A 13,612-nucleotide genomic window follows, 5' to 3' on the forward strand; every position below is an offset into this window, starting at 1 on the left:
TGTAAGATTTTTTGAACCACAGTATATGCAAAAATAGGTTTCTGCAGATGAATCATATTCTTGGTCTCAAAGTAGATGTGTGCAAACAGAGGAAGGGATGGGGGTAGGACCAATTGGAAAATATGTTTGCCAATTACTTTTCTTCCCTCTATTGCACTCTTGGTCCATGAGCCCTCACATGTAAGCTGTGCTGGTATGGTGAGATTATTTTCTCAATGTTGGTATCACCATGATGCTGAAAGACTGCAAAAACTTTACTGTATGTGCACAATATAATGTGGATAAGGATACCCCCACTGCCCTAGCCATCTTTCCACTTCCGCAAATACCTTTTGAGAGTCTACAGATAGATTTTATAGAGCTACTCCCAATTAATAAATTCAAGTGTGTCCTCATTATTGTTTGCCACATGCTGCAGCATTTTCATGAATAAAATGCTTTGAACCCTTATTGTGATTCGGGTTTTATTTTTATTGAATAGGCATCCACATTTAGAATGGTGGTAGCCATGAAGCCAGCTAGGCCGTGGGTGATTGGGCCTCCCCATGGCTCCCAACAATATTAAAAGGTGTGGGTGCCCTGGGAGGGACCGGGCACCCAGAAAAGGAAAAGTGGAAAAGTGTGACACAGTACTGCAGTGGCTTAGCTGCTCATTACATATTCACTTCCCTTGACAAGCGAGCCCCAAAATGGCATGCTAAGGCTTTGTTGTAGCATTCTGTTGTTTGCATTGGTGTCTTAAAGAGAGAGAGGAGTACCACCAGTGATTTTTTAATTATTGCAGGGAGCTGCAGGGATTGCAGAAGCTCCTAATACCTTTTTTAAACAAAAAAACATTTTAAACCTTCTGGCTCATTGAATATATGACTACAGGAGAGATTACTGTCATTTTTAAAGCCTTCTGATCTGGAGTTGTATTCTGATAGGCTAGAGTGTAGGCACCTCTTGTGGTTGATCTTATGGTTGCATTTCGTTTCCTGAAAAGTGATAAAGAAAGGCACAAACAGATGTTTATGACTGTTTTGAATAAAAAAGCTTTTTTTTCAATATTTTAGTAAACAGTCATTATTCATGAGCACTGCCATGTGAGCATTTATAAGGACTGCATTCAATTATGGTAATTGATGAATATTTGTAGTGACTTTCTGACAAAAACAATAGGTATTGTATTGTATCTGTTAATGTACTGACACCTTGATGAAGCCAATAGATCTGTCTTTTTAGTTTGTTATTCTTGCCCTTTGACCTATCCAGTAGGTCTACAATATTAAAAATGCCACACCTTCATATTATTACTTTATGCTAAATAAACTCAGGACTTCTCTGAAAAAACAAAGATTGATGTGATGTTATAGTTAAGTATGCTGACAATATCTTACTTTACATTAAAAAAAACTCTGAAACTAACTAAAAAAACATTGCTTAAAATGACATTATAGTTAGGTGAATATGTCAATTAAAACATAACATTTTAAATGCAAAAAAGAATGAAATTCACCTGTCATTGATAATTGAAGTAACTTTAAGCCATACTGTGAACATGCCCTGATTGTAACCTCCCATATTACATCCCTCATGCCATATTCTAATACATAATTTATTCACTGATAACATCAATACAACATCTGAAACTACTTCATTGATGACAACTCTATGCATGGTGAGTTATAGTTGTCCCAGTGGCATAAGAACAACAACAAAAAATTGGGGTTTGCCATGGTCCGGTGGGAGCAGCATGCCACCCTCACTACCACGTGGTCTCCTGGGACTCCTTTGAGAGGCTCTTTGGAGTACTGCAGGGTCGCAAAACAAACTTTACAAAATTGAACATTTGGGGTAGTTTTCTGTGAACCATTAGCCGCTTCAGGTGTGTTGGTCATCAGTGGGAGGTTAATACAGAGCTTGTTCATAGACCAGGCGATGCAACAGATCCACTGTTGCAAATTGTCAAAGGCTGTGCACAGCAGGGGTAAGCCGCAGACGTATCATAATAAGATAATACTTTTCTTTAAAAAAAATAGAAATTACCTTGAAAAAAACAAATGATAAAGTGGACTTGTACGTAATCAAGGTAGTAAGAATTTAACTTCCTGCAAAAAAACTTAGAAGTCTAATAAAAATGATGCACTGCTAATGGTCTCACATATTACATCACTGATGGCATCTGAAATCTATGGAGGTGCAAGTTATACTAAGGTCAGTTATGTATTAATGGCAGTCACTTGTTGGGAGCAGATCCTAGCTGCAAGCCCTCTGTGCAGGGCCAAGACCTGCCCATCGGGGTCGAAATCGGGGTCGAAAATTGGGTAAAGCTTAAAATGAAATTCACTGAAAAAAGATAGTTAAACAGTTAGTTATGTTTCTAGGTAAAACTTGTCAAAGACTGAAACAAACCACAACACTTGTCATGCTCAAAACAGTAATTTGGCAAAAGTACAGAAACAAAAAAGAAATAACGAGAACCTCATGGCACAATGGGTGGCAGCACTAGTTATAGTGGGTGCCTTGATTAATGACAAATTTTAATGCCATGATGGGTTTGAGCCGGGACCATATACCACTCTTTAACTGTGTTTATTTTGCATCAAATAATATGGAAGTGGAAATAAAAGTTGGTCAAAAACAAATGCTGTGTCTTTAGAGGGGCTCATACAACTAGAACAATGTCTGCTGATCCACAAAAGGCCCAACACAGACCCATGAAGTTTGTTGCAGCTTTATGGTTTGTAGATGTGAAGCTTGTGAACTACATGTCAGAACCTGCAAACAATAAAAAAACAAAGAATAGGCCATGGCCCAATGTGTACTGCTTCAAATCTGCATTATGCAAAGCTCGGGCCATGTGCAGCAGTGGTTATCTGCCCTGCAGCCACTGTCATACACAGCAAGGTTGGTCATCATGAAGTGGGATGAGATCAGGGCCTTACCGTAGGAATAGGTTAGATGCCCCCTATTCCCTTCAACAACTGTAATAAATAGGATGTTATACTCAGCAGTTCTGCTTGTATGGTTTATGCCATATCTTGGCATTTTTTTGTGTGTATTTTTTTTTTATAAAAAAAAGGTATTTACCAAAAAACCAGGGTGCAGGCTACTGAGCTCCCCTATCTAGTGTGTACAACCACCAGATAGGAAACTATTAATAACTAAGTGCAAGCATCCCCCACCTCTTGGTTACATGCCCTGTGGCTGGACACCATGCCAAGTGTGGTCTCTGTCTTGTGGCCTCCAGCTTTCCCTGAGGCAATGGGTCTTAAATAGGAGTCTAGCCACTGGTGGTGCCATCATCCATGGGTTTCCCTGTGGCTCCTGATTTCATCAGCAGCCTGAATGGTGAATTAGGACCTATATGGACTGTCAGAAGATTAAGACAGCAGCCTGCCTCCATGTTTAGAATATTTACCCTTCCTGCAGTGTCACCTGAAAGGTTTTACCTTTTTATTGAATCCTATTTTTGTTAGCTGTAGAACTCTGGGCTCCTTGCACTGCTCACCAAGGGTAAAGTTCTTGTGCTCTTCTTTTTAAACATGTGAAAATTGGTTTACTCCTGATTGGCACATTTAACTTGTACATCCCATGTATATGGTATCACCTGTTTCCAAAGGCTGCAAATTAAATACCACTAGTGTGCTTCAGCACTCATTGCACCACCCATTAAAGTAACACTGTGAAACATGTCTCCAGTCCTGCCACTGCAGCCTAGGTGTGCAATTTTAAACTGCCATTTTGACCTGCCAAAACAATTCTTAGCAACATCACCAAAATAAAATAATGGACGGAGTGTTGACACTTTTCAAACACTCACCCCCAGTATCAGATCTGGGTTTAATCCATTGTTGCTTTGCTAGCCAAATCACCCCAGTTTGGATGCAGACATGTACGAAACAATCTTGACCCTCGTCCCCATGGGTACAGTCCATCCTGAACTGCCAGCCCAGGTCCTCCCTGGACTAAAAACAAACATCCTGGGACAAGTTTTGGGGTATAACTCCTCATCAGCCAGGCTAGCTTAAATCCAGTAGTGCAGTGAGCAAGAGACCCACGTCTGGGCATACCCCAGCCACTAAGGACGCACATAGCAACCTCATAGAATAAAATGATGGATGAAATATTGAAACTTTTTAAGCATTCACCCTGAGTCACAGATCTGTGTTTAATCGATTGTTATTTTGTTCATCACGTCACCCCAGTTTAGAAGCAGCCATTTGCAAATGAGTCTTGACCCTGTTCCCCATGGGAAGATTCCAGCTCAAACTGCCATCATAAATCTTTAGCCAGGCCGAAACCTTTGCTTTAACACTTATATGTCATCCCTAAAGTGGGCCACAAATGCCCTTAGGTCAGGGTGCATGATGTTTAAAAAGTAAGACACCTATATGTAATGTTTTACATGTGATTTTTCACTCTGGTAAGGCTGGCTCTCCCTTAGGAAAACACTGGATTTATTATAGCAATGTATAATGCTTAATTTCAGTCTGGGAGCACCTATAAAAATAACAGAATGACTCATTTTAATAGTAATTTAATTTAAAATCCAACCTAGGCCATGATTATGAGCTTAGATGCTATTAAAACATCTGATAATTAGCAATGCCAAGGAGTACGTTATTTGTGCGATAAATAACGCTATTACAAGTTGGTGGGAATGACATGCCAATTTTGGTGTACAGTTTCTTCCATTAAATGTCAGAAGGTTTGAGCTGCTAAAATTTAATGACAGTTGAGGTATTTAACAACCCATAATTCCAGCTCCTGTGTAAACAGGGTTTTACACACAGGACGGAATTTAACAAGCAACTTATAATCAGGCCCTTAATGGTCAACTCGGATTTCATATTAGTATTTTGAAAATGATACCTTTAGAAAGTTTAAATTTTCCTGACTAAAACCAAAAGGCTTTCTGCCCAGTGTCCCACTTTCAGTTTACCCTGATTGTAACCCTGCGGTGAGATGTGCATTGCTCCCAGACAGTGGACAAAGGGCTCTGGATGTGGGAGAAGGGGGCTTCTCTCTCAACAGGATGCCTCAGGGTGTTCCCAACTCCTTCATAATCTTCAAATTATGCCAGCCTTGTCACTGGCATTTGATGTTCATATCTAAGCCTGTCTCCTCTTTGTCTCTCTAGTCAGGCCGACACCAACCCCAGTGAGAGTACCAGAACTGGTATAGAGTTGTTCAAACGCTTGCCATTCACCTACAAGGGCTTGCACCAGGACCACACAGACCTCTCCTCAGAACACTCCTGGACCTCTGAGGAATCAGCAGAAAGACTGCCCTGCTGTTTGAAGAACCTATGGGAAGACTGGACCTGCTTGCCTTGAACCCAGGACCCCAGAGGGGACTCCAAGGGCCAGTTGGCTGTCCTCCTATATGAGCTACAGCTATACATCAAGCTTCCAGGTGTGCATCTTCCTGCAACTGCTCATCTGACTGGATCCAGTTGCACCTGCTGTGGAGCCTGCTGCTGGCCTCTGTGGTAGTGAGTTGAAATCCTAAGTGGTGCTTCCAGGTCCTGGACCCATGGCTTGTGTTAGAATTTACTCCTTCTTTTCCCCAAACTGGAAGCAGTGTGACTTAGAAATGTTTTGCCAGCCTTCTGCTTGGAGAACCATTGGAGACTGGAATCACTGTTGAAGTCGCAGCGATCAATGTCAAATCACAGGTCTGCCTCCTCTTGCCGGTTTGGCCGGCTAAAGGAGATATGATTTCCAGAAAACGTCTGAACTTAGAGTGCTTCATTGGCATCCAGCTGATCAAGGTGGAGGCCTTTCCAGGCCTGGACTTTGGACTTCACCCTCTCGGAGCTTTCCTGCCTTCACTGATGACCGTTCCAGGAAAATGCTCTTCAGCAACCTACCATTGTTGAGTTCCACTTTGGATCAAGCTTTCGGCTTGCCCCACTGACAAAGGTACAGTTTCCAATGGGACAAACCAGGTCTATGTATCTAACTCATGCTCCATCGGGGTCAGCCTTAACTTTTCACTTCGACTTGTTCTAGTGTGATCAGATAACCATTATTGGCCCTTTTTGCTTGTAGGTGCTATTTTAATGCAAATTTTGAAAATGTACGTCTCTGTTTCTACTTATTGGGTTTCTAAATTGATTTGGGATTTTTGTTGTGTTGTGTTTTCACTTTATTACTCTTTTAGTACTGCATAAATACTTTACCCATTGGGCCTCATTACATTCAAACACTGGCAGTCTGACCGCCAGGGAACCGCTAGCACCTCCACCATCCATGCAGCCTGGCAGTCACGGAGATCGTAATCCACCAGGACAGCGCTGCCTGATGCGCTGCCCTGCAGATTATGACCTTGTTCTTCACCAGCCTTTTCATGACGGTAACACTGCCATGAAAAGGCTGGCAGAGAACAGGTGCAAGGGGCCCGATACCCAGCACCTTCGCAATTGTCTTTGCAGACAGTGAACATTGCAAGGGTGCTGGTGCACCCTGTGGGCTACAGCAATGTTGCTGGCTTGATTAGAAGCTGGAGACAATGCTGTGGCCTGTTTTCCACTAGGCCGGCGAGTGGAAACTGATGTTTGCACCAGCCGACCTAGCAAGAAACTCTTAATGGCACTTCCCGGCTTTCCTTGCATTCCTCGGCTGCCATAAAGGGATGCGCCCCTCGCGGGACACGCTTGTTGATCCTGTTGCCGGGGGAACGGACCTCCCTTCCTGGCTTTCCTTGCACTCCTCGGCTGCCATAAAGGGATGCGCCCCTCATGGGACGCGCTTGTTGATCCGGTTGCCGGGGGAACGGACCTCCCTTCCTGGCTTTCCTTGCACTCCTCGGCTGCCATAAAGGGATGTGCCCCTCGCGGGACGCGGGAAACGTGTGGGACATGAATATCCTATGGTTGAGCCAGATATTGAGGATGGTATTTCCCCGCCTATTCCTATTACTACTACTTTTTCAGAGCAACCCGTTAGTGAAGCTAACATGCCCCTTATTCTGCAAAGAGTTGACGAAGTTAGGAACCTCGTATTGCAGCTAGCTAAATTCCTCCAGGGGAAAGTGGTATATCCATGTTGATGTAAAAGCCAAGTGGTAGAGGTGGCTGGAAAAGGAGGAACCACGATGGTTGAACCGATCCCACCCACCTCCACTGTACATGGGGGATCAGCCAACTATCCGCAAAGTAAAGGAATATATATGGTCGATACAGAGGCCAATCAAAACCCCCTTGTGGATAATTTCATAAATGAGCGGTTGGGTTCCAATAGCATTACTATGGATGGGGTCTCTACAGTGAATTGTGCTGGCAACATTGGTCGCCCTTCTGCCTCTTTGAGTAGCCAGACATCTAGGAGGTGTAACATTATTGCTAATACATTAGGTAAGGGGATCGTACCTCCTCTGATGTTAGTAGGTTGTCTGTGCCCCCTCCTACTTGTGATCGAATTTGTGTTACCTCCTCTCATAAAGATTATAGTGATCCAGCTATGCCAACAAAAAGCTTAGGTACCAAGTGTGGGAATAATACCCTCTTTTTGAACAATGTTCCAAAGCTGTCGCCAGGGTCTGTTGAGGACCATAAGTCCCTGATTAACAAGGTTACTCATTGGGTACGCTCCTAACGGAATTGTCTTTCGGTTATACGTTCGGATATGTCCAAAGCCAAGAGATGGAGCCCCTTGGGGTCGAACTACGACATAATTTCAATTTAGTTTTTCTACAAGACTTTGGTGGACCAACTCATTGCTTTTGATGTACGCACTCACCAGCACAGGGGGCAAATAAAGGGAGGTATTACCCTAGTGTCAGAATTAGATGATGCAAGCCAGGCCCCTTCGCATGGTCAGTTGGCTCACAATATTAGGAGGGATCCCCTGGAGCCTGCTGAACCTATGCAGTCCAAATTTGTATGACAGTCTTCAGTTCAGGAAGCACTTCATAGGGACAGACTAGAGGAGCCACAAATGAACAGACTCGATGGGCCCATTACGAACGAGTTGATTCCAGAGGATGTCTGCCCCCAGTCTTACGGAGATGAGTTAGATAACAATGGGCTATCAATAGCTGGCTTTGCTAGGAAATTGGACGACATAGATTGGTTCACGTATATAAAGACTCAAGATATGTGTCTCTTCCAAGAAACTTGGGCCGAGGATAGAATTAATATAGATGGTTTCTTTCTTTTAAAATTCCTGCCCAACCATCAGCAAAGGTGACAGGTCGTGCAAAAGGGGGGCTTTTAATTCTTTTAAACAAAAAATTGCAATGTGATTATAAGATTTTAAAATTTGATTGTGTTGATTTGATGGGGCTGCAAATTTCTTTCCAACAGAGTTTTAATGTAATTTTTATTAATGTTTACACCCGATCCGTCCCTCGAGGATCAGAGTCTCAGACCCTAACCTTGCTTTCTGATTTTCTGGATACCTTACAAACAAAAATTTATCTAATCGTAGCTGGGGATGTAAATTGTACCTTCGAACCTTCTGTGCTGCTTAGTGGCCTAACAGTGGAGGAGGACGAATTATGGGGGATTGCGCAATTGAATAGCGATCTCCCTTGTCCACGTTCTCGAGTGGCTATCCAGTTGGCCTCCCTATGTTTAAAGTATGGCCTTAGGGCCTGTAATGGTCGTACGCCTTCTCATCTAAACCTTGCACCTACATTCAAACGAGGTTCAATGACAAGTGTTATTGATTATATCCTAGTGGATGTGCGACTATGGCCCTTGTTGAGAGACATGAGGGTGGTCTTGAGATGCGAGAGTGATCACTACCCCTTGTTACTCTCCCTTTCTGGGGATGCCTTTGGAAGAACCTCGAACACACAACTTACAATGGTTCCCTCTCCTACCTTGAATAATTCATACACGAAGGTCGGGTGTCCAAAGGTGATGTCGAACCCCTATCTTTTACATGAGATTTATTAAATGTTTATCGATAATTTGATAGTTTATGAAGACCATGATTTTACGGATATTCCACTTCTTTGCATGCATGAAATTATGACTGTAAAATTGCAAAGTATTTTTTATTAAAAGATTGGGGCAAGATCGCGAGGTGGGTTTCTGGTAAACAATAGATGGTTTGATGAATCATGTTCCAGGGCCAAGTCTGGGTTAAAAAAAGCTATTACGAATGGGACCCTGGGGGAAATCCAACAAGCTAGACGTGCTTACAAGGAGATCACTTTACGAGCAAAGAAATCTTGGGAAGATTCTATTTGGCAGGGGTTGTTCGATGCCACGAAATCCAGCAACAATTCACTGTTCTGGGAATTGTTGACCAAACAAGAGAAAGGGGGCAGGATTAGTTTAAGGAACCACATCCAACCCGAATGTTGGGTGGAACACTTCTCTCGCCTCTATGATAAAATTCATACTCCTGTGGCCGCTGATATTTATGATGTGGGACAAGACCTCCCCTCCTTGTTAGACGCGAACCTTGACAACGCCCCAATAGACGGTGGTCTATATGACTCAGAGGACCACATTTGTTTTTCTCTAAAAGAAACCGCCGATGTAATTCACTCCTTAAAACCTGGTAAAGCTCCAGGACCAGACAAGATTCCAGGTGATCTTTATAGATCTGAGCCAGCTATATGGACTTGGTACATTAATATACTCTCAGACAAAATTACTGAAGGAGGAAAGATTCACACTACATGGAAGGGTGCTGAAATCATTCCCATCTACAAAAAGGGTAACGCAAATCTCCCAATAAATTACAGACCGATTAGTCTCATAGATCATCTGCAAAAAATCTTTGCCAAACAACTATTAGGTAGACTAACGAGTTGGGTCATGGAACATCAGATCCTCTCTCCCCTTCAGGAGGGCGTTCCGACCTAGAATTAGCACGGTGGACCAGGTTTTCAGGTTGGCCGTGTTATACTGGAAATATGAAGTTTTGGCAAAACAACCCTTATATGTTGTCTTTGTTGATTTGCGATCTGCTTTCGATTTGGTCCCAAGAGAGAAGTTGTGGGAAGTGTTATATAGAATAGGGATTCCAGCTAATATAATTCAATTATTGAAATGAATGCATGAAGATACATATCCGCAAGTGAGATGGGGCAACAAAGGCGAGTTGACCGACAAATTCCCCATAAATAGGGACATCCGCCAGGGTTGCGTGCTAGCACCGCTTCTGTTTTCTCTTTTTATTAATGAGGTGGTGCAGGTATTAATGGCATGCCAGAATGATGCTCCCACTTTAGATGCCCAGAAAATCCCTATTCTTCTCTTTGCAGAAGATTCACTCCTCATTTCAAAGACCCTTATGGGTCTACAAATTCTTGTCGATAGATTTAATCTATTCTGTCGGAACTATGGCTTGGAGTTGAATTTTAAGAAAACTAAATTGATGCTATTTCGTTCTGGCCCACGGAAGAAATGCACTATTAGCTTGGATGGCGATCTTTTGGACAAGGTTAGCTCCATTGATTATTTGGGTGTGAGGCTCACAGATAAATTACATTGGGAAGAACAGGTTAGCAAAAGTGCTGGACTCCTGCAACATAGTGCAGCACCCATACTGTGTTTTTATAGGAGTACGATGGCCAAAGCTGTATCTCCAGCAATCAATATCTATTTGGCCAAGGCGCAGGAAGCAGCTGTCTATGGTGCGGAGTATGGGGATTTTCCGACAGTAATAGAATAACCACTGGCGAGAACAGTTTTGCGAGGGCTCTATGCGCGTGCCCTCCCAGTACCCCACTGATCCAATGGTTTCTAGAGCTGGGATTAAAACGGATAGCTGACTCCTTTGTTATACTGGGTAAGGCTATGGACTGTTCCTGAATTGGTCGTATATAAGATCTCACTTCTAGAACTGTTAAAGTGTCCAAATTCTACTTCTATTCCATGGGTTAAGCATGTATCTAGCTGGCTATGTACCTTGGGCTTAGGAGATTTCTGGGAGAATCCCCACAAACTTGAGAAATCTCACGCAAAAGTATTGAAGTGTCTCTATTGGTCCTATGTACGAAATGACTATATTAGCCGTAAATCCCATGACTGTTTAACCAATCTTTTTATTGATTTCAAATGGTACCCACATTTTGAATCATACTTAGATATAATACCCGATTTACTAGGCAAAGGACTATGGGGGTCTTTACGACCCTGGTGGTCGGAGACCGCCAGGGGTAATGTAGCGTCCGTACCGCCAACAGGCTTGCGGTACGGAGACCATTATTACGACCGCAGCGTTTTTTCTTTATGACCCCCTATATGCTAGATTTTGTTTTGGGACATTGCCATTGAAGACCTTGACGAGTAGATGGGGACCAAATGCCACATCCGATATTTGCCCCGCGTGTGGTATTACCCCAGAAACAGTTGAACATTTTATGTTTTTTTGCCCTGTATACTCATCCCCCAGGTCTAAATGGATCCGCAAAATTTGCCGGGAAATGAAGATAAGGAAATGTGTTTTAGCCTTGAGGGTTTTAAAAAGCCATTGCTCCAATGTTTTAATTTATGCTGTTAGTAAGTTTTTAGTGGCAGCATGGCACATACGTAACTTTTATATAAACAATGATTTTTTATGGGATTTACAGATTGGGCAATTGGGGTTCTATTATTGTTAGATATTGGTTTTAGGATGGAATTGTACTATTTTATTTTATGATGATATTTATTGTTGTATTGCTTTGATGGTCTGTTGATCGAATAAAGCTTGTGTTGACTGACTGACTGACTCTTAATGACTTTGTCGGGGTGATCACCACAAAGGTGGCAGCCACCCTGATGTGAGTTTGGTGGACGGGCTTTCCCGTCCTCCAAACTCCTAATAAGGCCTATTGTCTCTAAGTTAAGCCTGACTGCTTTGTGCCAATCTACAATGGGCTTTAGCACAGGTTTATTTTGTGACTTTAGTGGTTCATCACAACAAGGATTGTGGGTATTATTTGAGGTAGGTTCTCAACTCCCACATCTAATACCCTAATTTCTTACACCCAGATCTCACAGTCTCTTCATGGCTTAAAATAAGTCCAACTGGGATCAGCAGGCATGTCCCAACCATCTATAGTGAGTAGAGTGGATGTGGTATGGCACCAAGCTCGCTGTACGTGGCCATGACACACGCAGTTAATGCAGGCAGCAACAGGAGAAGGCAGCCAGCGATGTCAGCATAGCCAAAGGACAGTAGAGTGATGCTGTGGACCCCCTGCCACAGGCATGGCCCATCCTTAACTAAGAGGCAAACAGTTACAAAACTGGGAGCGTGGGTGCAAACCTTGTACCTCACCCAGAGTGCCAAAATCCTTTACACAGCTATAAGAGGCAGAACAATCATCCTGAGTAGTGATGTTCCTTTTGGAACCCCATTGGCTGTAAGCCTTAAAAGAATTAAGGCTAATCAACTACTGCAATCACATATCTCAAGCCTTTTTGTGGGTCTCCTTTGTGTTCCAGCCATTTCCATTGCAAATGGTGTAACTGTTATTCATCCACAATCCCTCATCTGATGATCATTCTTTATGGACAGTTAAACAAATGATCCTAGCTCCAAAATCACTAAGAAATGTATTGAACCGTAGATGTATAGTAATTTTCATCGAAGCACTAGCACTCTGCATGACTGTGCCTCTTTTCAATGTTCCCCTACAAGCTTGGTTCCCGCTGAGAAGCAAGGCTTTCTACTTCATTTTTAAGGTTATTGCTTACCTTAACAAATTCTTTTAAAGTAAGGTTATCGGTTTGTTTGCCCCATCCTTTATTTTCACTAAATTTTTACTTGTACCTCCTTTAAGTATGTATCCTACTTAGAGATTTGTAAACACCCAGCCAGCTTTGGAGAAGACTCATTCTTGTGACTTTAATGAGGGTTGTGTAACCCAGCTTTTGCAAACTTAGGCCCATATTTATACTTTTTTATTGCCGCATTTGCGCCGCTTTCTGATGCAAAAACGGCTCAAACTTACAAAATACAATTGTATTTTGCATGTCTGCGCCGCTTTTGTGTAAAAAAATGACACAAATGCGGCCCTAAAAAAAGTATAAATATGGGCCTTAATTGTAATGTTGATACGGGACTCTGCGTGCATGATTCCTGTGCCTTTTATTCAGTCTAATGCCCTTGATAAATGCACTTCCTAAGGTACCCAAAAGCATAGATACTAGTTTGCACAAGTTCTCTAACAACTTTTAGGAAGGAAGAAAGAAATGAACTATACGTGGAAATCACCTGATTCTCGATACTAGGCCTTTTGATAGTCCATGGCATGGGTTATCTTAACAATTGAGAAGAAATATAGACTACAGAAAAAAGACACAGAAAGAAGATTCATGAAATTTGGTGGCAAAAGAGGAAGCAGAATGCTAGGGCATTAAGGGCCTTATTTATACTTTTTGGTGCAATACTGCACTAAGGCAGTTTTGCACCAAAAGGTTTTGCACCGGCTTGCACAATTTTTTAGCACCAGCTGGGGACCATATTTCTGGAATGGTGCAAGCCGGTGCAAAGGGTAGGCTAGCTTAAAAAAAAATGACGTTAGGCAGGTTTGAGTCAAAATAAATGATTCTGACCAGATTTGCATCATTTGACGCTAAGGGGCATATTTATACTATATTTGCACTGAATTAGCGTCATTTATTTTTAACTCTAATTCAGTGCAAAACTAACTCCATATTTAAACTTTGGTG

This window comes from Pleurodeles waltl, chromosome 7 (assembly GCF_031143425.1).
Source record: "Pleurodeles waltl isolate 20211129_DDA chromosome 7, aPleWal1.hap1.20221129, whole genome shotgun sequence".
NCBI lineage: Eukaryota > Metazoa > Chordata > Amphibia > Caudata > Salamandridae > Pleurodeles > Pleurodeles waltl.